The following is a 25,108-nucleotide window of genomic DNA, read 5'->3' as shown; positions in this document are numbered from 1 at the left end:
TGTGGGGTTTTTTTCTTGAAAATGTAGGTATTTACAGTTCAGAAAACACAGATGATACACACCAGCCTTAACGTATCATGATATTCCTTACACCAACAATACTATATTGCCATTTCAACCATTCCTACAGGCCATAGACCTCAGCTGCCTGTAGAACTGAGGAAACAGCCAGTTGCGGCAGTGAGTTTGGAGAGAGTGGGGTTTGAACTCCTCCTCGGTGGACTCTCCAGCAAACGGTGCGTAGGATGAGCATACCAAGCTAAGAGAGCGATAGAGGGAAACGACGCACAGCTGTGTTTACCAAACACACCTCAGCAACCCTACAGCACACACACTGACACCTTTCTCTAACATCTGCTTCACGGAATATGGAGCAAGACAATGGAGCCAGTCTAATCCCTTAACCCTTTGAAGCCTCACAGAACCAGACTCCACCGAACTGTGGAATCTAAACATATAATTGGGGTGAAACCATGGGAGAGCTCAGTGGGTCTTGGCCAACCCAAACTGGACCAAGGCCCATCCAGTTCGCCAAAGATTATTCCCTACATTCAAGTTCACATCCAAGGACATACTTTCTTTCCTGGCTGTTCTAGCACCCACATTTTTGGGAGTCGGATTCTGGAGTTTGAGGAGAGGTGAATGAATCAAGGCAAGTAAGTGTGGCATTGCATGGTGGTGAGGATATGATTGATTTGTATTTATTGGTATGGTTTTAACAGCTCATGTTAGAGGTGGAAGGGAGAAGCACAAATGTGTTTTTTTTCATCAGAAGGATTGCAGTTGTACCATATGTTTGGGAGAAAAAAAATGTGCTAACCCATTATTGTAAAAGCAAACTAAAAGTCATTTGTGGCTACGCTACTGCTTTTAACTGAAACTTTTTCATGAGGTCATGAGGTCATTACACGCTTCCATCCCACCTCTGCTGTTGTGCTAAGTGCTTCTGAATGCACTACTAAGACAAAAATACTACATCTCAGCTTGCAAGGGTTAATGATCTTAGTAAATTGAATTCATATATAATGCATATAAACTGAGATCTTTTGATAGCCTTTCACAAAGTTGGTCCATTAGATATTGTGTTATAATAAACTACTTAGCAAAACAAATGATAATAGGAGATAATGTATCCCAAAACTGAATGGGATTTAATTAAATCTGCAAACTTTCAGTTCAGCCTCGGTGAATTTGCCCATAATACACTCTCTGTACATAATTTATGACCCTACTCCTTAAATACCCATAGTGCATTTTTTTTACCATACATCTCACAGAGTGTTGTGACAAAAACTAATGAAAGCATCTACTGATTTACAGATAATTGAGCCTGTTCATACAAATACAGATGAAAATGTAAAACTAATGACTTCAAGGTATTTCTAATACTCAGAGATGTGCTTCTCTTTCAAAGCAGGGACACAAATCATGTTTCAGTTCATCTATTATACAGTCATTTGCCTTTTAAAGTGTTGTTCTCATGACAACCAAGCTATTACTAGTGATTGTGAATGTGTTTCTGACTGATTTGTTTCTTTTGATCTCTTTTTAAAGCGTTATTTCAAAGCTCTCCTCTTGAGCAGAAAGGAAAAACAATGAAATGGCAAAAGCAAAGAGTTCGTAAGTGGCAAAGTGGACTGCTAGTGCCAAGAAGGACAAATCAAGAGTATTTTCATTTTCCCTTTTTGACATATTCACCATACTGTAAAAGATTTCAAACAGTGTCTTATTAGCGCAGTACTTCATACGGAACATATCTCAGGCCTCCGCTGTGCTAAGAGCAAATGTGTTGAGGTTTTGATGTGTATGAAAACGGCAATGCTCTCAGACTTTGGGCAGAAAGCAAGCATGGTCAGATATTTGAGTGACCATTCTCAGCATAATGGTGACACTGAAGCTATAGCAGCATGTTATTGTGGGGCTTAACTGTATCATTAAATAAATCAGAGTGGATACTCAGAGTGGAGTTTTGCTAAAAGCTTCAAAAATGTAAAAAACTCTTAAAAAAAACAAAAAAGATCTGTGCATTTGCACATTGTTTTGGGTATCTGGAAAACCTATCAAACCACAAATATGAAACAACCTTTGTCAGAAAGTATGAGATAGAACAAATGGTCCTGATATTTCACCTGTTAAGATGTAATAGGGGGAATCATGAGAATTGCATCGCCACTCAAATAAGTATCTCCAATCACAGCACTGCACCTGCTTTCAAGTGAGAGTGTGTGGGTTCACATGGGTTTAAACTTATAACACAGCGAGAACAGAGAATTAAGAGAACTGAGTAGAATGCACAGTGTGACTAGTGACATCACCAACAACCCCAATAATACATGGCTCCAAACTTACCTCCCCTATACATCACATACCTAACACCCCAGCCACTCCACTTCTACAGTGTAATTTCCAAACTAGTCTGTGCTCTTCTTATTCATAACTTCTGACTAGACCTTTCAGCAGTTTCTGAAAACTCCTTCACAAATGCCCCTAACACCAAACTGCATAAGCAAGAACATGGCAGACTTGACAACAAATCCCCTAACACCTTTTTCCACGGGGACAAACTAAACTTACAAGCTTCTGCTTGCCAACCCCTGTATATATAATCTACTAGGGTCATCTTCTACCCACTGTCCAAGATTTTGCAGACTTGGAAGGACATGGGATGTTCTGTTTCTCTAGATTCTCCCAACAAATCCACTAGCCTTAGTTTGCTTGTGTCACTGCAGTCGTGCACTGTGCCTCTTCTTCATGCTCATGAAAAATATTATTTATCATTTACCTTCTCTCTGGTGATGTGGCCTTAATTAAAGCTTTCCATTAATCACTTGACCCAAAGCCTGCTCTTTCGCATTTGACAAAATCATCTCTTGACTTACCTTCGCACATTTAAATTCCTCAACTAAACTTGAGTTGTATCCTGAGTACCCCAAATGATCATTCTGAGAAAAAGATATTCCCAGTTAGACCAAGATTAGGCCTTATGGTGTACTCTAAAATAACTTTTATAAAACTACTGCTTTAGTTTCACCCCTGGGCTCTCACACTGAACTGATGTATGGCTCATTCTCATTTCTTATTTAAAAGAACGGGTACTGAAACTGATTATTGTGAATAGGGTGGTTGTGACAGGGAGAATGGTGTTTGATCCTTGCGGTACATTGACCTATATGATATTTCGTTTCATTAAGACCCCAGGGAAGTATGATAAATTGAAGAAAAGCCATATAATATGCCCCTTTTAATGTTATTGTTTGGAAGCCAAATATCTTTTTACAGCTAACTGTGGTCACTTTGATTAAATCAGTGTTATAATGGAGAAAATGGCCTTCTCAAACAACAGACTGTTTCTGCACATGTGCAAATGTCATGGAACTTCTTTATAATTTGCTTACGTTTGGTCTCATTTTTTTCTTCTTGAAATGATCAAATCTTTTGTCTCTGGTCTGTTTATCATAGTCTACCACTTTTCTATGGCTGAGCATATATAATCAGTTGGAAATATTAAAGCTTACAAAGAAGAAATATAGCTTCTGAGATTTATTTTCTCAGGCCCTTGTCTGAGAACCACTCATGGCTTTAGAGAACATAGCATTTAGGTTTTAAACACTGGTTTTCAAGAAGTGCTTGCCAAACTTTTATTCAAAAAAAGTTTGAAATCTAAACAAGTGGATTTGCTGTGTAATTACGAGTTCTTCGAAATCTCGGTGTCAACAGTTTGACCTTGTACACTATTGACCAACTTAGTACTGAGAAATAAAGAATATGAGAGTGCCAGTTGCTTGGCACATGTGTAATTTTCACTTTCAAAGCCAAAAATAACCCCGAGGAACTTTTTCTGCCTGAGACACTCCCGACATTAGTGAAGAGGAGATAACCCAATGTCACGAACCCAATAGCACGGAATTAATGCTTTCAGTGTCTCCGTTATCTCGCCGACTCACAGACAGGAGGAGACATTTTTAATAAGCACTTTTGTGCTTTTGTCTGAGAAACCTGTCCAGTCGACAGATTTGCTCCCGGTGCCCGACAGAAAGGCAGCGATGGAGGAGCACTGGAGATAAATGTGAGCAGAACATCAAAAAATAACACAGCTCTTTGAAGTGAGTTGCACCTTTGGGGGGTGGTTGTATCAATGTGGTGCATGTAACCCCCACATCTCCTTCAGTCTGCACCTCCACCAGGCCACTGTTTATCTGCCACGTCCTCGCCCTTAGCTGCATCACACTGCTACGGGTCATTGGGCATCAGAGGATGAATCTCTCTTCCAGACAATCAGCCACAGAAATGGCAAACTCTAGTGATGTCCTACTGTCAGAACTGCAGCTACTGAGGCAAAAGCTTAGCTATTTACATCCTCAAAAAACAGCTAGCTGGTGTTTTCATACAAAGGCACATTGCACCCTATACTGACCTCTTTCATGCTACACCCCCAAAGGCATTATGTTTGTTGCTAGGCCAGTCAAGTTTTCCAGAACTCTAAAACTACCGTTCAGCCGAATGAGAAATGTCTTGGTTCAGTCTTTTAAAGTGAGTACCTTTAAAAGACTAGGTAAACACTAGGTGGCTCTTACTAGGTAAGATTTGGTCATTTCGCTCCAGGAACCCCCCTATAGTTGTATCGTGTAATTCGCTTTGACAGCACTGCTCTTAAATCATTTGGGGTGGTTTTCTATCCCTGTCCAAAAGTTACATATATTTGTGCTCTTTCAGAACTCTCTCACAACATGCATATAATTCACAAGGGATTATATTTGATCACTGGTTATTGCAATTCTGAATATATAAGTCTAATGTGGTTAAAAGTAATAGTTGAGCTGCTGAGCTCAGAAGTGAGTCACTGTGTTGACTCACAACCGATGAGAAATGACCTCAGCCAAAACAAAAAAACATTACCTTCTGTTGCCCTCTAAAGTTGTTATTAACATGCATTTAATAAATAAACATTAATCACCAGTGCCCTCTAAATGTGTTACAGTACTAGTCAGAAATGATTCTTTAATTCATTCGCTGTCTGTAACCTCTGATCCAGTTCAGGGTTGAAGTCCAGAGCCTACCCAGAATCACTGGGTACAAGGTGGGAAAACACCCTGGAGTGGGGCGCCAGTCTATCACAGGGCAACACACACTCACACACTTACATCTATGGACACTTTTGAGTTGCCAGTGTTTTGGACCATTGGAGGAAACCGGGGCAACAGGATGAAACCCACTCGGACATGGGGAGAACACACCAAACTCCTTACAGACAGTCACTCGGAGCGGGACTCGAACCTACACCCCAGGAATCTGGAGCTGTTTGTCAGTGATTTTACCTGTTGTGCAACTGTACTGCCCCTAGTCACAAACTAGAAGCCTTGAGATTTTGCTACATTTGTGGAGGCAAAACTGCATTCCAGTTTTTGCATTGATAAACTTTGACTTGGTTGTTTCCATGTCTTGATTATTCACTGGTTCAAATAAACAACACTAAATGTAATTTACATAACTGTATATTCTAATTTGGACCACGTTCCTATTCTGACCCAATCATTTCAGAAAATGCCGGCCTGTAATTGCATCCAACAAATTTCACACAACTGCCTAAAGCAATGTGATATTGTTATGGTTTTAATTGGGACAGGGTATATGTGTATGCTGCCCTGTGTGAGCAGCTGAGTACAAGGTGATGCTGGTTAATGGGAGGGGAATATTTTTTCGTTGTGAGCAACTCCGCTGTGAAAACTGTTACTCATGAGAAACACCATAAGAGAAAATGCTTCACTATTCTATACAAATGTGTTCAGTATAATACGAAACAGGTTGTGCCTAATCTGCTCCTGATGAAGCCATCTTGACATTTCATCAACGTTATTAAAGATAATACTGTGATAGATCTAGAAAAAAAAACACTGTTTGTTCATGCATTACCCTGGTGTTATCAGTTCTACTGCCTTGAGGCCTATGTTGCGGCTTTCTGCCAGGACTATGATTGTATACCCGCTGGGCACAAAAAACACTTAGCAATTAGCAACACACTGTGCTTTGCCTCTCTCACTACCTTACCACATACTGTCTTTAAATCCTTCCAGCTATTCACCACAGGAGTCCACCACCTTACAGCTACAAAACCGTCCACCCATATACACCACCAAAGAAGAGTACATGTGGCTAAGGACACTGTTAACCATTTGTCAAAAAAACTGTAATGGCTTTTCTCCACATTTTTTGCACTGCAATTATGAATGTCTTCACCACTCATACACTAGTTTGGTGCCCAATTATAAACATTTAAACCACTCTTACATAAAGCAAGTAGCAGTGACCGTATTCATATGCACACTAGAAAAACATATTACATCAGAAAAGTGATTGCATGAAAATGTTGCTTGATTTAATAGCTACTGAACAGCAGTACAACACCATTTGGACTCTAGCCCATCCATGGCACTGAACACACACAAACTTGTAATCAGAAGACAATGAATATACACACCTCCATTTGTCCTGTTGGTCTTGGGGATCAAACCTAAGAGATTGCGGTATTAAAGCCATTCAACATGTTTACAAGCATGTTAGTAGTCTGACCATGAAACAACTCAGAGTCAACATGAGTCATTCAGTAATTATATTTCTTTTGAAGCTCAAAATGTGCACCTTTACTGTTTTTAACAACTCACTATGGCACAGAACATCATAAGAAATTCTTGACAGAACTAGCTTCATAAAATAGAATACCTACACTCTCAAAGAACAAAGGTACGGTAGAGGTTCATTATTGGTCACTAAAGGCACGAAGAGGGTAATTGTACCTTTACAGGTACAACAGTGGTTTTAAAATTTTGTTTCCTAAAAGTACATTGCATTGTCTTCTCCAGAAGGAGAGGTGGATATTTGTACTTTTTCATTATATAACAGTGTGAAATGAAATAAAATAATATAAATCTTGGGGATGAAATGGGGCATATAAGGTTAATACAATATTAAAGGCTACAATTATAATAGAATACAGTAGAATTGTTTCCTAAATAAAGGTACTGAATAAGTACTCTTGAGAGTACCACCAAAGTGACACTTTTCTGACAGCATTCATTGCTAAATAATTTTATAAAACTTCAAATTGCATAATATGAGGACCCCTGTTACTATTTAAATGACTGTAGTGTTTTACTCACTGTTAACTGTTTGGGAAGATTGTTTTTATCTGGTTCTATTTATGTGCATGCACAAATGTAAAGAAATGATCAAATCAGAGCAAGTGTACGCATGCATTGAATAATATAATTACAGCACTAATATCCAGATCTGTCTCATTTCTTCCATCCATCCATTATCTGTAAGCGCTTATCCAATTCAGGGTCACGGTGGGTCCAGAGCCTACCTGGAATCATTGGGCACAAGGCGGGAATACACCCTGGAGGGGGCACCAGTCCTTCACAGGGCAACACACACACTCACACATACACTCACTTTTGAGTCGCCAATCCACCTACCAGCGTGGGACTGTGGGAGGAAACCAGAGCACCTGGAGGAAACCCACGCAGACACGGGGAGAACACACCAACTCCTCACAGACAGTCACCCGGAGCGGGAATCGAACCCACAACCTCCAGGTCCCTGGAGCTGTGTGACTGTGACACTACCTGCTGCACCACCGTGTCTCATTTCTTTAAATGACATAATATTTGAATTACTTTGAGACCTAGGCAAGCTTCCTGCAGAGATGAAATATCTTTACACTTATACATTTACACTGTAGTTTATACTCACAGCAAACGACAATAATATCCAAGTGTGAAAAAAAAATCCTTACATAAGGATTATACCATTATTAGAATGAGCTCTGAGGCCAAACATGGGGCCGGATGTATTATGAAACCCATAACATCTGTGCTATTTTTTATATACAATTACATCAATACATTCCAATGGTGGCATTATTACTCATCAGCAATAATTCTGTTAGATCAGTGGTGTATTTGTTTTCATATGTCGCTTCTCCGATCTCTGGACCCTATTTCCATTATCTGTGTTTCTCTGGAGGGGACTCTTTTGCTGGCACAACTAAATGAATGCAATCTGTCATTATCAAGATGGGCAAACATTTTTTTTTCCTACAGGGTTGCAGAGAAATATGTTTGTATATTACACAGGGATCAGGAAGTCTCAGCAGAAGTTTGTTAACTCACACAGTTCGGCAGGCCATCCGGAGCACAGGCTCATTCAGTGGATTTCATCACTATTCTGATGTAAACATAACGCAAACACTCAAACAGAAAGACGCTTTTGCATTGCCTCTGATTACAGCTGCATTTCTCTCAATGAGGTTTGTGATTCACAAATGAAAGGTATGTGGCGAATTTACAATGGATGAAGTGAGGAATGTTGCCCTACACCACCACATGAAAGCTTTAATGCTAGTAAATGAAAGTCCTAAGATGAAAGACATTTGGGGGAAAGGGTTCACCAAAGGGAAAGTGGAAAACATTTTCATTTCCTAATTTTTGTTTCACAATTAGCCACATTGCCTGTTACTCATTAACAATTTTATGTTAAATGTCTTTTTAAAATTTAAATGTTTACATCTTTTGCTACATTTGTGATAGTTGTTATATTACAATACAAAATAAATCTATATTTAAGCTGTCCAAAGTGGAGTATAATAATGTAAATTTGACCAAAAAATGCTACATTTAGACTGGAATGCAGACGGAATATTTCTTTACACATCTTTCATAATGGATTGAGATATTGATGACAAATTGCTTGTAAACATCTGCTCATACAACGTTTCCTCAGAAATGAAAGAAATTCGGGGGCACTTTTGTGGCTGTAACTATTTCTACCCTCTTTCTGTGAGGATTTGATGGTGTTCATCCAGAACATTAGTGAGGTCAGGTAGTGAGGCTGGATTATTAGTTCTGGATCACAAAAACCACTCCAACATCTAAGAGGCTTTATAGCCTACTCTTCCAGCCAATGCTTGTCATGGGGCAGGGTGACCCTAAGCTGAGGCACATTTTGTGCTTTTCTATGGAGATGAGCCATGTGGTTTATAGCTGAACATCTGTGCCAGTAAGGGGTGCACTTTAAAGTAGCTGAATTTGCAACTTATAATGAGTGTCTGTAAAGCTTTCGACATGTTAAGTGTTCTGGCATTGTTACAGAATATAGGACTTAGTAAATTATGGATAACTTTTCTGTTTCGTTGTTTAAAGTCATCTTTCAGTCACTGATTAAACGTCTAAAAGTCACCGCCGTTGTACAAATTATACGTTTAGAAGTTATTTTCCAGGACAAAATCTAATGCCTGAAAGGTGGCTTTCACTGTGCTTTGTTTTGTACACGTGTATCTTATTACCCGCCTCTATGTCCACATACCGCTCCTACATTTTCTTTAAGCTTAAAATTTGATGCGAGAGGGACCCAAGATTTATTTTTCAGAAACCCTGGCTGACTAAATCTGCAACACTAGTTTCAAATAAAAAATGCCCAGCCATGTCCTTGACCGGTTTTGTGCATATTGTCTCTTCAACCTTAAAAACTAGACGAATTTATGATCTTAATTCTGGTCCTTTAAATATTGCCAGTATTACAAAGTTTTATAAGTACATAGACTGAATGAAAGTGGATTGAGAATCTACCATTTCTCTCTCTCACCTTGAAGGAGCACAGTTACAGATGTAGACATAAATATATAAATAATGGATAATGAAATTAATAAAACGGCACATCCTCAGTTATTTTCCCTGGTAAATCCTGAAGGTTTGTGACCCCCCCCCCTCCTCCAACACTCCTCTTCCTCCGCCTCTCCTCACTGTTGCTTCTCGAGCAGGGAACCGCACGTGCTTCGCTTTTTTCGCGGTTGTTTTTGACCGTTAGCCGCGGAGGAGATTTAAATGCGGAGAAGCCCCCCTCTACACTAACGACAGCTCCGTGTTTACCGCGTGTGTTTACGCAGTGAAAGCGCTCATCTGAGACAAATACGAGGACAGGATCAGACCGGACAGGACACCGGTGGAAACACAGCACTGCGGACTAAAAGTTCGTTACCCGCTCCAAACCACGCCATGGCGCGCCTCTGAGAGAAGGACGAGCTGGTGGAGAGGTAGGGATTTCCCGACGAGCGCGTTAACGCCGCGTGTTTGTTTGATGAGTGAACTCTCTTGTGTTTTGTTTTAAGCCGTGTCTCAGAGCAGTGGAGATAACGCATACTATCGCACTCCTACTGCAGTGAGTCGTAAACTGACACATTTCCCGTTTACACGTTTCTTTACTCGCGTTTAACTCTCTCTTGAACGTTGACAGACGTTCTCAGGTTTGTTTACTGCTTTACGCGACTCTCTCTGTTGTAATCACAGTTTCACGCCATTTTAACTGAGAATATCGAGCCTTCCCATGCGCGCCGTGGGTGATGTGTCTGATTTCAGCTTGTACACAGCGTTCGTGTTCGGTTAGGTGTCGTGTTCGCCCTGCTCTCAGTTAAATTACCTGTGATTAGAAGCATTTAAATGTTACTGGACCATCACAGAAAACGGTAACCAGGTTGTTTAGGGTCATATTGTAAAGTGTCTGAGGTGTACACAGGTTGCTTTTTTTACTCTTCGTTTTTTCCACACCTTCAAATTGCAGTCTTTATTTTTTAAGTAATTGAAGTTAATCATTTTGTCCAAGTATTTAATAAAACTTTGTTCCACGTCTGAAATATTTTTATTCCAGTGCTTTCATTTTCCTCTCCTATTTATTCCCCACAATTCAAAATAAATAAATAAAGTCACTCCTCCAGTCATTAGGGTACGTTAACCCCCTAAAAACTGATTTCTGTTCATCAACACTGCGTATTTAAGGGAAAAATCTTAATGCCTTTGATACAACCTAGGCTGCCTCACCTTTCACATTCATTCACTCTGTACAGATGTCTGCGCACCACTGCACTGCTCACTTGCAGATTGAAACCTCTACCCCCTACAGGATTGGTTCCTCAGGTTTATAACAGGAAGTCTGAATTCTTTCAGTCACACAGTCACACAGCCTGGAGGTTGTGGGTTCGATTCCCGCTCCAGCTGACTGTCTGTGAGGAGTTGGTGTGTTCTCTCCGTGTCTGCGCGGGTTTCCTCCGGGTGCTCCGGTTTCCAAAAACACACGTTGGTAGGTGGATTGGCGACTCAAAAGAGTCGGTAGGTGTGAGTGAATGTGTGTGTGTGTCTGTCTTGCCCTGTGAAGGACTGGCGCCCCCTCTAGGGTGTATTCCTGGATTGTGCCCAATGATTCCAGGTAGGCTCTGGACCCACCGCGACCCTGAATTGGATAAGCGGTTACAGATAATGAATGAATGAATGATTAATTAACAGTTGCAAGGTAAAAAATACCCTTATTTTCACACACTGGGAATTAATCTAAGGACACGTGCAGTCTGCTTGTTAACACTTCATTTTTCTTACATTTCTAAAGTTCAGTTTTTGAAGTGTTTTTGCCTTCACTCATTTTCACAATCCAAGCTTTTACAGCTACTAATTTTGAGTCAATTTTCAGCAGACCTTGTTCAACATTTTCATGTCCTTTTATGTAAATACGTATGTTTTTTTTTTCCTATAAGGAACAGTTTTTGACATCTGCACATCCCAGTTAATAGCGCATTGTAAACTAACACAAGCATACACTTTGTGCAAATGGCCTGCTTATTTACACTGTGAACTTTAAGCCAGCAAAAGTCGATCATGGTGGTCAGACATCTCAGTAAAAGCTTTACTAATGGCTTTACCGGGCCTGAGTAACCTGGTCATTTATCATTGGCATTTAGTCATCCATCATCCCAGAAGCCCTTTTCATGAGAGGCGTTTCTGAAGGTTGAGTGAGGCTGCAGCCTGTGCCAGCTCTCCTCTGGACCTAGCAGAGTGACTTTAGTGATTTACTGAGTCTTTACACACTGGTGCTTTTACATTTTTTCAGAATTTCTGTGTTATCTCATAAAACTGACATGGCTCCTTTTTCTCTGTACTGCAGCTCTGTTTGCTCCTGGACATGCTGATGGGCACTTTCTAATGAAGTGGAGACTTTGAGGAGTTGGGTTTAGGAGATTAGAGAAGGAGTAGACGATGCTAATCCACTGCATAAAGAGGTAGATTAGTGTCACTCCTTAAGCTCTAAAAACAATATAGCTTTAGCAATGTGTCTGGCCAAGGCTCAATGAAAGGAGCAGCCCTGATTATTCACATAGATAGTGTTCAAAAGTCAGAGACCATCATTTCTTTATTTAATTTCAAAACAGTGATTAAGAAATTTCATAGGAGCAATTTGTAGTTAGACAGTTGCAGCCTGTACTTCCTCTCACACTCATTCAATTTGTATTGTTTTGGCTGATCAGTGTATATTTGGGTTTTGTACATATATATATTTTGTCTTGTATCCTCCTTTTTGGCAGCAGGGCTTTCATAATTACATTTTGAAATCTTCATAGGGCGGCACGGTGGTGCAGCAGGTAGTGTTGCAGTCAGTGTTGCAGTCACAAAGCGCCAGGGACCTGGAGGTTGTGGGTTCGATTCCCGCTCCGGGTGATCCTCTGTGAGGAGTTGGTGTGTCCGCGTGGGTTTCCTCCGGGTGCTCCAGTTTCCTCCCACAGTCCAAAAACACACGTTGGTAAGTGGATTGGCGACTCAAAAGTGTCCGTAGGTGTGAGTGTGTCTGTGTTGCCCTGTGAAGGACTGGCGCCCCCTCCAGGGTGTATTCCTGCCTTGCACCCAATAATTCCAGGTACGCTCTGGACCCACCGCGACCCTGAATTGGATAAACGCTTACAGATAATGAATGAATGAATGTTACTTCATATTCAATAATTGCTAAATTCCTAAATGAAAATGCAATTGATAATGACAGCTATTCAGACATTGTTTATCTCGAAAGGTATTAAAGGACATCTTGGCTTTAGCTATAGCAAAGCATGACCTTCTTAAGTTTTGAGGCTGTTTGCTTTTCCTCTACTCTGCTCTACGTGTCATTGGTGGAAACCATATGCAAGCTGTCATCACAGCCTTACCTGTTAAGATCCCATTACCACCCCATTAGCACCATAGCTTACAACAAATTACCATGCATTTAGGTGACATGTGTGCCTCTGCAGTCGAGCACGAACATGATGATGGTGTGGCAGTAGCATAGCCCCAGCATCCCAGGGTCTGACAGATGCAACCAGCAATTCCCTAAGCCCCTCAGATTATGGGGATTAAGAGATATAGACTTTGTGCAATATCCTTAATGCATCAACAGCAGCAGCAGCAGCAGACAGTGGTCGAATGTGTCCATCTAATACAAGGCACTAACAACCTGCTGTTTGCCTCTTTTGTTCCAACCGGCCTCCTTGGCCATGTCCTATCGTGTATTACACTTCCACTGACTGACCCACTTTACCGACTGTGTTACACCTGTTCTATTTAAAAACACTGGAGCACAGGACAGGGCAGTGTAACAGGCCCAGTCTTTCTAATACTCTCTGTAGTCATGCCATATTGTCTACAGTCATTGCTGGAACAAAACCTGTTATCGTCAACCTGTTTTTCTTTCTTGTTAAAAAGTTTTGAAATGCCAGTTGACAGACGATGACAATACAGATTGCATTCAGATTTGCTTTTTCATTCTTGTTCATAAAATTGGCTAAAGTCATCACTGTTAGAACTATACAATATTTTGATCCATTTTAAAGGAGAAATATTATGAAAAATAATACTTTAGTAAATCTGGAGCAACACCAACCCCCAAACAGTGAAATATAAAGTCAGTAAACATGGGATAAAACTAGTAGTTCTTATTGTGTACTGCATATTAGGTAGAGTGCAGAGATTTTTGAATTGTCCAGCGCCCTTCTCTTCAGAGCATGTATACTCGGTGCCGGACCTGTGTTTGAGAGTGCAAAGATGAGGCTGAACAGAGCAAAACAAACACAGAGCATTGAGAAATAAGAATACCGATATAAAATAAATATCTGAAAATAAATATAATGCAAATGTGAACAGAGATGAAAGAACCAAGTGAAAATGGCTAACAACCGGAGCTTCTGCAGCTTCATCCTCACACCTGGGCTCTTGAGCTTAGCTGTGACTCATTCTCATTTAAAAGAGCAGGAGCTGGAACTGGTGTGAAGGGTTGTTTGATCCTTGTGGTATTTTGAACAAATCATGTCACACGTGTATCTAAACTTGTGGTCTATAATCGTGATTAATTTAATGTATGATGTTAAACAGATTAATATATAGATATATACTTGATATATTTTTATAGAGCGGCACGGTGGCGCAGCAGGTAGTGTCGCAGTCACACAGCTCCAGGGGCCTGGAGGTTATGGGTTCGATTCCCGCTCCGGGTGACTGTCTGTGAGGAGTTGGTGTGTTCTCCCCGTGTCTGTGTGGGGAGCTCCGGTTTCCTCCCACAGTCCAAAAACACACGTTGGTAGGTGGATTGGCGACTCAAAAGTGTCCGTAGGTGTGAGTGAATGTGTGTGTGTCTGTGTTGCCCTGTGAAGGACTGGTGCCCCCTCCAGGGTGTATTCCTTCCAGTCTTTTTTCCATGCTGTTCATACATTGAAAATTGTCATTTACATATATACTTCTGCACCAATGTGGAACGTTTTGACCTGAACTGGTTTTTAAAAGCAAAGTCTTTGCCAGTTTGAACAGAAGTACTTTTATAACTCTTCAATTCAGCTTATGTTCACACAGCCCCTAAGCTGAGGGTCAGTGCTTTTCAGTGCAGTTTTGAATGGGACTTTCTACATCAGTTCATCAAACCTTAATCATTTTATGTTTTTACCTCCTATAAAGCATACATTTTGGCATTTGTTTTCTGTGAAATGGTAATTTTTGTGGAATGGAGCCAGTTAGTGCTTTTGTATCTGTGCTGTTTCACCGTCTGTAGTTACCTACAGTAGTAGTTACCTCAAGAGACTTCTTAAATACCCTATTAAATGAACTAGCTTGTCTTCACAGGCAAGTAGCCCTGCCTTGAAGGTAACAGAACAGTCTAAATTAATAAAAGGGCACGATCAATTATCAAGCCCTTGTAGGCGGCAGGTTCAACATTTACAACCCGAAAAAAACACTGATTTCTCAGCTTTTTAAATGAATTATTAAAAGGTTGAATAATTTATTCATAATCATGCTTTATCATTTAAATGTTTAAACTTTCAAACACAGGGGCTGCACTGCAGGTAGTTTCGCAGCCAAGCAGTTTTCAGGATATTGGGGGTCCTGAGTTCAATCCATGCCTCTGGTCACTGTCTGTGAGGAGTTCTGTGTGTTTTTCCTGTATCTTCATGGGTTTGCTCTGGTTTTCTCCTATAGCCCAAAAAATGCGTGTTAGTATGTGGATTGTCTGTGTACCGTTGTTGACGTGTGTGAGTGAGGGCGCGGTTGTGTGATGCCCTGTAGTGGACTGCCACCACGTAGTGTGTAGTTCTTCCTTGCCGATTTCAGGTAGGCTCAGGACCCACCACGACCCTGATCAGGATTAATGAATGTCTTTCATAAACAACTTTCAAATGCAGGTAATTAAAGTGAGAATGTTAAAGCAGTCATTTACAAAACATTATGCAAGCAGCTCAGAGGTGAATGAAGAACAGAATGACAAATATTCACACTTAAAAGCCATGCATTTAACTCAAGAAAGGATAAGAATGCCGCTGCAGTCCCAACTTGAGTGTGAAAAGCGGGTTAAAAATGAAACAAAGCAAGGAGTCAACAGATCATTGGCTTACATCAAAGACTGTTTTTTTGCTTAAAAGGGAACGTAATGACTGACAGCAGAGTAGCAGAGAGGCAGCAGTTGACAACAGAGCAGGATAAAAATAAACACAAAATTGCTTTTGAAACAGTAAATAGAGGTGAGTTCCGGTTATGTATGAAAATATTCAGAAATATTTATTTACTTGTAAACATCGGCTGCATCTGCCCATGTTAGCAAAAGCTTCAGTTTCTCCCAACATTTTTTCACTCATAAATTGTCTGTAACCGCTTATCCAGTTCAGGGTTGCAAGGCGGGAACACACCCCAAAGGGGGCGCCAGTCCTTTGCAGGGCAACACACACGCACACATTCACTCACACCTATGGACACTTTTTTGAGTAGCTAATATTTTGCACTGTGGGAGGAAACCAGAGCACAAGTTAACTGATCTATTCCTTAGCTGTTGATCTAAGACACCTTGGCTGCCTGAATTTGCCTGTTTGTGATGTTGACTGTTTATTTCACTCATGATATTAATTCTAGCAAATAAACATAACCACACTGTCATGTTAGCAAGCCCAAATCTTGATTTGTACTTCAGGGTTTGTTTGTTTTTTATCAAGAAATGAAAGCAAATACACTGTCCACCAATTACCACATGATTTAAAATGCTACCCAGATTAATCTTGCCTTTTCTGTTAGAGTTCCACAGCTGTACTCCCCAACTCCACTAACACTAATCTACTGGTGTTCACTGATACCAGCCTGACATTAATAGGGATACTCTTACATGGCTATGGCTCCAGGACGTTGTAATGCAATCCCCTAGAACCTCAGTGGCAGTTCTTCCATTTCCCACTTCACAACTAACTAAAACCTACCCTTCTTCCTTCTCAATTTTTCTGTCTCAACATTAACTATGAAAGTCTAGAGTCTGAGACTTATTATTTATTAAAATGGCATGTTATGAGAATCTTTAATTTTTGTAAAATCTTTATAAAACACATCCTCTTGTGACTTATTGCTATAATTCTTTTAAGTTGAGGATAATACCTTTATCTTGTTAAGAGGTGATGGATTAGGCTTTGACTGAGCATTAAGAAAATTCATTCAATCAACAGACAGATTACATTTAGATTAAAAGAATATATAAAAAAACAGTGAGACAGGCAGATCAGTCAAATGTGTGGACTCATTAGTTAATTATAACAAAATTAATTTAAATATCTGATTAACTTGTCATACCACTTGACAGGTCTAATTAAAATACATGTGATCTACAAATGAGTGTTAGGCATTTTCTTAATTCATTAGTATTTGTGGTATGATTATCCATATAAAGTCATCATATAATCATTTATTTATAGATTAAACTGTCTGACATCTTTGGTGAAACACTTCTTAAATACGAAAACAATTGTGTTTGTAATTATTATAGTTTGTATTATTATATTATATTTAATTTGAAATCATTAGTAGCCACGCAGACACTATTTCCTGCAATTGCCATATATTCATTCATTCATTATCTGTAACCCTTATCCAGTTCAGGGTCACGGTGGGTCCAGAGCCTACCTGGAATCATTGGGCGCAAGGCAGGAACACACCCTGGAGGGGGCGCCAGTCCTTCACAGGGCAACACACACACACCCATTCACTCACACCTACGGACACTTTTGAGTCGCCAATCCACCTACCAACGTGTGTTTTTGGACTGTGGGAGGAAACCGGAGCACCCGGAGGAAACCCATGCGGACACGGGGAGAACACACCAACTCCTCACAGACAGTCACCCGGAGCGGGAATCGAACCCACAACCTCCAGGCCCCTGGAGCTGTGTGACTGCGACACTACCTGCTGCACCACCATGCCGCCCTGATTGCCATATATGAAATATGAAATTCATTGTACAACACAATTTGACCTCTGCGCTTAACCCTTCTTTGGCAGTGAATGCACATACACACTATTGTGATTAGGGTCAGTGACACACACACACACACCTGGAGCATCAGGCAGCCACCCTCAGTGCCCAGGGAGCATTTATATTTGTGTTAAATTAAATCACATTATATAAGAGAAACCGTAAACATCTGTGCTTAAATACTTTAACCATAAAGACACCACTGAAAAACATGCTCAGTATAGCACTACTGCATGAAATACAGAAAGGCTGCCCAATCACCTAGACGTTGTGGAGGGTGCTGATGCCTGGCTCTTCCCCCACACTGCTCCCACTCAATCCTATTACAACATTACAGCATACATGTGCATGGCCCACAGCACTGATCCCTGAACAGGCTCAGGCTTCCATTTTGTGAAACACTTTTTCATTTAATCCCTCACCCGGCCAGCTGAGCTCCATGGCTGCTGGCAGAGCCCTTGTTCCGCTGCCCAGTCTGTGCTCCAGTTCTGCGCCAAACAAGGTGCATCCTGGGCTTGCTGTTGCTGATGAGCGACAGAAAGGAGGTATGGGGGCCGGAGGAAGTTGCTTGACCCCTGTGAGAAACTGTCTCATTCAATCAATCACGCCCACACCTGAACAAAATAAATTGCTGTTAGACACCTGCAACAAATGTGGATTTGTTTTCCTGGTGATTTTGGTGGCTAGGGTAGTAAAATGTATGTGTTATGGATGTTGAACACTCAGTTTTAATTATTCATTCATTCATTGTCTATAACCGCTTTAGCAATTCAGGGTCGCGGTGGGCCCGGAGCCTACCTGGAATCACTCAGCACAAGGCAGGAACTCACCCTGGAGGGGGCACCAGTCCTTCACAGGGTGACACACATTCACTCACACCTACGGACACTTTTGAGTCGCCAGTCCACCTACCAACGTGTGTTATTGGACTGTGGGAGGAAACCCACGCTGACACAGGGAGAACACACCAACTCCTCACAGACAGTCACCCGGAGCAGGACTCGAACCCACAACCTCCAAGTCCCTGGAGCTGTGTGACTGCGCCACCGTGCCGCCTGATCTTTTGATGCTAAATACAAACATAGGATACTGGGTTTAAAACTTTATTTTTTCATTTGGTGTGTTTAGAAAAGAAGGGTTTTCCTTTGTTTTTACAAAATTAGAATTTCAGAAAAATTAAACACTTTATTCCATTTGATCATTTTCCCCTTTACTGCATCTTGTAATGAAAGTGATAGGACTGTACCATCACAGCGGGGGAGACCAACCTGCTGTACCTCTCTGCAACCACAGACTGCCCACCAAACCGCAAATAATGTCTTCGTACAAGGACCGACATTAAACACGAACACAGAGCAGCAGTGTCAGCATTTACACAGCACACACAAATAGGTTACACACGTGGTGACAGCTGGATTTTTGAATAGTTAGAACACTAAGTTTCCTTTAGGTCTTGAGTTTTGCTCTCGTTTAAGGGTTATATCACTTATTTAAGGTTTAATTTTGTGATTAAAACTCAGCAAATAGTGTGTAATTAAAGTTAAGACTTCAGTTTTCTTTGCTTTTCTACAAGAAACACCGCTACAGACGCGCACAGAAAAGCCTTGTGTAGATGGTTTGACCGCAGTGGCCGAGTAAATGATGACACTGCTGCTCTGTGTCGCTGTATAAAATAGGCCCTTAACAAGTATGAAGACATTATCTGCTTTTTAGTGGAAAGCTGGTGGTATGGTTTACACTCAGAGAGCATGTCTCCCCCGCTCTGATGGTACAGTCATATCACTTTCATTACGCAGTAAAGGGGAAAATGAGAAAATGGAATAAGTAATCATTTTTATCATTTTTCTAAATTTCTGATTTTGAGGAGCAGAAATGGAAAAATTGGAAAAACGAAGAAAAGCCCATTCACAATATACCAAAGGGAAAAAAGAAGTTCTAAACCTAATTTCCTATATTTGTATTTAGCCTTAAACAATCAGGAAATTGAACTGATAAACGTTACACTGACCTACAATGACTTTATTCCTAGTCCCATATGGATTAAAATGAAATATGTCAGCTAGGGAAAGGTTCTGCAAAATATTGACCTGAAACAAATCTTCCACTGGCCTTAAATATGGCAAACTGACAAGATAAGTACTGTATCGAAATTTTGCTTTAATATTGTAGTGCTTGAGCAGTGAGACACTGCTAACATACATTTGATGTCAGTAGTTACCCACATTGTTTTGATTACCCATTTTAGACTATATATATATATATATATATATATATATATATATATATATATATATATATATATATATATATATATATATATATATATATATATATATATAGCGGGGCTCAAACCCACAACCACAGGCCCCTGGAGCTGTGTGAGACTCTACCTGTTTTGCCACCATGCTGCTTTAAATGAAAAATATAGAAACGTTAATTGAATGTAGGGTGGCACGGTAGTGCAGCAGGTACTGTCACAGTCACACAGCTCGAGGGACTTTGAAGTTATGGGTTCAAGTCCTGCTCTGGGTGACTGCCTGTGAGGAGTTTGGTGTGTTCTCCCTGTTTCTGCGTGGGATTCCTCCCACAGTCCAAAAATACATGGTGGTAGGTGGATTAGCGACTCTAAAATGCCAATAGGTGTGAGTGTGTTGCCCTATGAAGGACTGGTGCCCCATCCACAGTGTGATCCTGCTTTGCACACAGTGATTCAGAGTAGACTCCAGACCTACTGCGACCCTGAACAGGTTGAACTTCCACTGTTACCTGTCAAATCAGTAGACTTTGAGGCTACGCTCGGCATATAAGCCCAAAAATATTGAAGTGTGGCCATTATTCTCAAGTGTTTTTGTTTTTTTTTTAATTTATGAATTTTTACAAATATTTATTTATTTATTTTATAATTTTTTAAATTTAGCCTCTACTCTACCTACAATGTCAACAATTGGTTGTACCTCAATGACTTGAGGAAACTGCTGGAGCCTTTTCTTTTTTTTTTTAGTTATTTTTTTTAACTGGCTCCAGAGCCTGTGCCTATGAAGCAGAGCCCATTTCCAAAGCAATTTACCAACCCACTACCCTGCTTCAGAGTCAGTGGGCAGAGGGTACTCATGTATGTGCATGTATATTTAAATGTTTTGCTTGTTTATGTATTTATTCACTGCCTTTGTGGCCAAGCCTGTTCATGCGAAGCTCTGTCATTTTAGTACTTTATGGATTCCTAAGCGGGCAAGTGCTCTGTCATCCGGCAAGCTATGAAATGTAAAGTGGTTGGCATTGCGAAAGGAGTCTTGTGCACTTGCACATGCGTACCTCGTCTCTCTCAAGGTGCTCTGCTGTCTGGGAGGATGGATGGGAAGTGTTGAACCTCAAGAAGTAAAGTGTAGAATGTATTTGGGACAAGGGTCCATTTGCATGCTCTTGTTTGTTTTGGAAAGAAAGAGCAAAAGGAAAGATAGGTGAATACCTACAGTAAATATATCTTTTCTTCAGTTTTCTTCCATAACATCATGTAGGGCATTGTCATTTTTGCACTTCACAGGGTGTAGCACATTTCATTAGCAAGTTTTAATTATTTCAAGCATTAAAACTGGTGAGGGTACAAATTTTAATTGAAATCCCTTCTTTCCGCTACATGAAGCAGGGGGTCGGATGGCCAGCTGGTGGCTGGGCCGGGTTAGGCTTTCTTGGCAAGAGTACTGCCTCTGAAATATTGAAATGGTGTAAAACAGAAGGCCTGGAGAGACTGGCTCCAGGACCTGCTTGCTCCATGGCAGCAGTTTTTGTGCAAGTGCTTCAGGAGTGTAACTCAAGAGCAATGAACTGTTGGTCAGAGTTCTCTTTTGGTGCACAACAAGTGATTCAAAACATCACCCACCTTACTGAAAGGCACCAAATGTGCATGAACATGGACCACTATTTGGATTCCGTTTTAGGCATGAAGAAAATATCTCTTCCTCAAATAACAAATGTGCTTTAAGACTTGAGCTGTCGTAGGACTTAAAGGAAAGTCTATGATTGTAACATGGAAACATAGCTCTAAGCCCTGCATTAAGGTGGAATGGTATGTTCAGTGCCATCACTAGAGATGAATGAATGATTAGGCGGCCTAACATTGAACCAATCAAGGTCTGGGGTAATTGCCTTTATAGCAGAACATTTCTTTGAAGAGGTATAAAATAAGCAAAGCAAATCAAGTATTCAAAAAGATTTGAATATTCGTCTACAGGTAGAAAAACAAAAACAAAAGTTGTGAGGAATTATTTACTCATTATATACAGGTATCTGTAAAATAAACAGCCATAACGTCAGGAAAAACATAAACATCAATTCAGTCTGCCCTAAATACTGCAGTGTTTTAACATTTTAACTCTGTAGGCTTACTTTACATTCATCAATAATCAGGTTCCTCTGCTGCATAATGCTATTTCAACTGGTGCATCAGTGGCTTATCAATGTGATTAATTAAAGAATGTAACAGCCATTCAATTAATGTTGTTTTTTCTTTTGTTTTAAAATAACACTTGCCTTCCGGAAACTCACTACACCTTATCCCAGCACACACTGTACATTTTTGTTGTCAGACATTTAATAAGCCAACTGCCATCAGGACTGTCAGTGCCTGTCAGTAGCCTTTTTGAACAATGGCAAAGCAGACTCTGTTCATGTACTTTGCAAATACTGGATTACCAGATTAAAATAACTGTATTATTTTAAGTTGTTTATTTAATTACAATAAGGTCAAAAGTAAAAGAATCATATTGGTCTAAGAGGGTGTTTTTTTCCGGGGGCATATTGGCGCAGCAGGTAATGTCACAGTCACGCAGCTCCAGGGACCTGGAAGTTGTGTGTTCAAGTCCCGCTCCGGGTGACTGTCTGTGAGGAGTTGTCCTCCCTGTGTCCGTGTGGGTATCCTCTGGGTGCTCCGGTTTCCTCCCACAGTCGGTAGGTGGACTGGTGTGCATTGATGTGAGTGAATGTGTGAGCGTGTGTCGCCCTGTGAAGGACTGCCACCCCCTCCTGTCTTGCACCCAGTGATTCTGGGTAGGCTCTGGACCCACCGTGACCCTGATTTGGAAAAGTGGTTACAGGCAATGAATGAATGTGGTTTTTGTGTAATTCATCTATGATGTGTTGAGGGAGAATGAAATGTAGTTGCTCCAGGACATGGTGCTAACATTTGTTCTGTCTAAAATCAGAGCTGAAGTTCACTGTTTTTCAGCACTGACCTCCTGCTCTCAGCACCGCCGCCAAACAACCCTCTGTGGGAGGGACTGTGACTCCAGTTTTCTGCAGCACTGACTGATAACTCTGGCTACTGATTGGCTAAATAGGGTGACGACCAATGAAAAGCATTTTATCTGTTTAGGAGCCGTGGAGGATCTGCTCTCAATCCGGCTCAGTTTCCATCGCCATAACAGTGTGACCTAAAAAATATGGAACAAAACGCATCCCGTATGCATCCAAATGGAACCCATCTTTTAGAGTCCAAATATGGGATGTTTACTTTAGGGGACGGTTGGAAATGAAATGTCATAAAAGCAACACAGACCGAGCGCCAATAGTGTCAAACAGCAGCAGCTCCCCAGGTCCTAGTGCACGCAGGTTTCATTACATTTTTAATATGGATACAGGGACAACCGTTGTTGAAAATGAAAGATTGTTGTGAGGGCTAAAGAACTGGCTGAAGAAAAGGCTAAAGCAGGTCTAATGACATCCATGGGCATGTTTGTACATGGCTGAAATTGATCTTGTTTGTTTTTATTTTTATTTATATTTATATTTATGTTTTCACTGTATGAATAATCACAAACTCATTTGTAACTCAAACTGTTTAGTTTTGTAACATTTTCGGTAATGCAGTTAGCATCTCCTGAATTTGGAGACACTTCCACCTTAAGTGATACGAAAAAAAAAAAAGTCAATATTACCCACCGATGGGGCAGGAATAGAGTATTCTTTTCACGCTTTTCAATGTTTGAAATTCTGTCTGTTGTCTAAAACAACTCCAGATTCCTTTGCCATGAGCAGAGAGAGAGAGAGAGATAAACTAGGATACCAGACAGAGCCAGTTTGTTGTTTCATTCATTTACAGACACTGGGCCTTTGTAAACATGTTAGACCAGTTTTGATCACGCAACCAGACTTGAGGGCTAGTCAATGGTGAGGAAACATCATCTGAATTTTATAATAAGTGTTTGTTGATTACAATCATGGACTATGCCTTTAAGACTAGATCTATCTCTTTAAAACCATGGACAGTTTTGGGGTAGTGTATTGCTAAAATCTGTGCTTAAGTTGCATAACTAATCTTTGTAAAGTGTTGTGCATTTTGTAGAAGTAATAACTGTAATAATGGTCAATTAAAGAAATGGTTCAGGAAAACATACTTGGATCAGCTTAGATGTTTGGTGTCCAAATTCTTTAATTCTTTCATGTAGTTTTAATGGCATGTGGCTAAGAAAAACTCAAAATTGGGGTCCTCTGTACTTTTTTTTCAGTCATATTTATTTTTTCACACAGGCACACAATTGTGGTTTAGGACAGAGTGTGACTTACTGTGAACTATAACAGTCAGCAAAACCACTGTGCATGTAGAATACAGCAGGTAGCTGCATTAACTTAAGTGTTCTGCCAAATTCATACTCCTCCACAAAGTCCCAGTAACACCTTGGGCCGCAGTCAGGTAGCTATATCGGCTCCACGTTATTTCCAATTTCTGGCATTTCTATTTTTAACATATATTTAGAAATGGCATCTACATTTAATGAAAAGTTAAGGCCTATTCAGAAGGAGTCAAGGGGACAAAAAACAGACATCAGGTTTTGAAAATGACCAACTGAGATATGTACAGGCTGACTAACCAGAGCTCCGTTGTCATGGCTGCAGATCAAACAAATGAGCATCAAGACAGTAGCAGGACAGCTCATCTTTTTCATAGCTTAGCACACAAGCTTACAGAACAAGCAACACACAGACTTTAACAAGAGCTAAGATAAACTAGGCAAGCCCAGTTTTGCCAGACTGCCATTAGCCATATAGCTATTGTCACAGAGGTGTTTCTGCTATTTCAAAAACAGGAATGCCCAAAATACATATCCTTGTCATTGAAAGGTCTGGAGAAGATCTGGTGCTTCATATCAATGTCTTTGCTTACAATAATAAATTATTTTTATAGTTTGTTATTATTTGTTATCTTGTCAGTTGCTGACAGTGTGTGTATGATCATAGAAAGCCTGTTATTTTCTGTTCATACAAAGCTACAAAACTGAAGCACCATGTTGATGACATTATCGCAACTCATTTACAAGAAAACAACAAGATAAAATTTTAACCTTTAAATTTTTGATTAAAATACATTTTTTAAAACCAAGCACCTTAACATTTTATCAACCAAGCATACTGTACTTGATCTGTACTTGATAAAGAAACAGAACTTCACTGGGAACTAGATATTTATCACTGACTTACATTATAAGGGACCGACTAAAACAAA

The 25,108-nt window shown here is 40.3% G+C and overlaps 1 protein-coding gene across 1 annotated transcript in view; it reads left to right on the top strand.

The window, feature by feature from the left end:
* Window positions 1–9,838: 9,838 nt before the first annotated feature.
* The window catches only part of LOC136668015 (teneurin-2-like), a 181,294-nt gene continuing 166,024 nt past the window's right edge, over window positions 9,839–25,108 (top strand). The window contains exon 1 of the mRNA XM_066645261.1: window positions 9,839–10,087. The gene's annotated coding sequence lies outside the window, so the exon portion shown is untranslated. The remainder of the gene's footprint in view (window positions 10,088–25,108) is intronic.

Source organism: Hoplias malabaricus, chromosome 15 (assembly GCF_029633855.1).
Source record: "Hoplias malabaricus isolate fHopMal1 chromosome 15, fHopMal1.hap1, whole genome shotgun sequence".
NCBI classification, from domain to species: Eukaryota; Metazoa; Chordata; class Actinopteri; order Characiformes; family Erythrinidae; genus Hoplias; species Hoplias malabaricus.
Note: the sequence above shows the minus strand (reverse complement) of the source record. Positions and strands in the feature narration are given on the sequence as shown.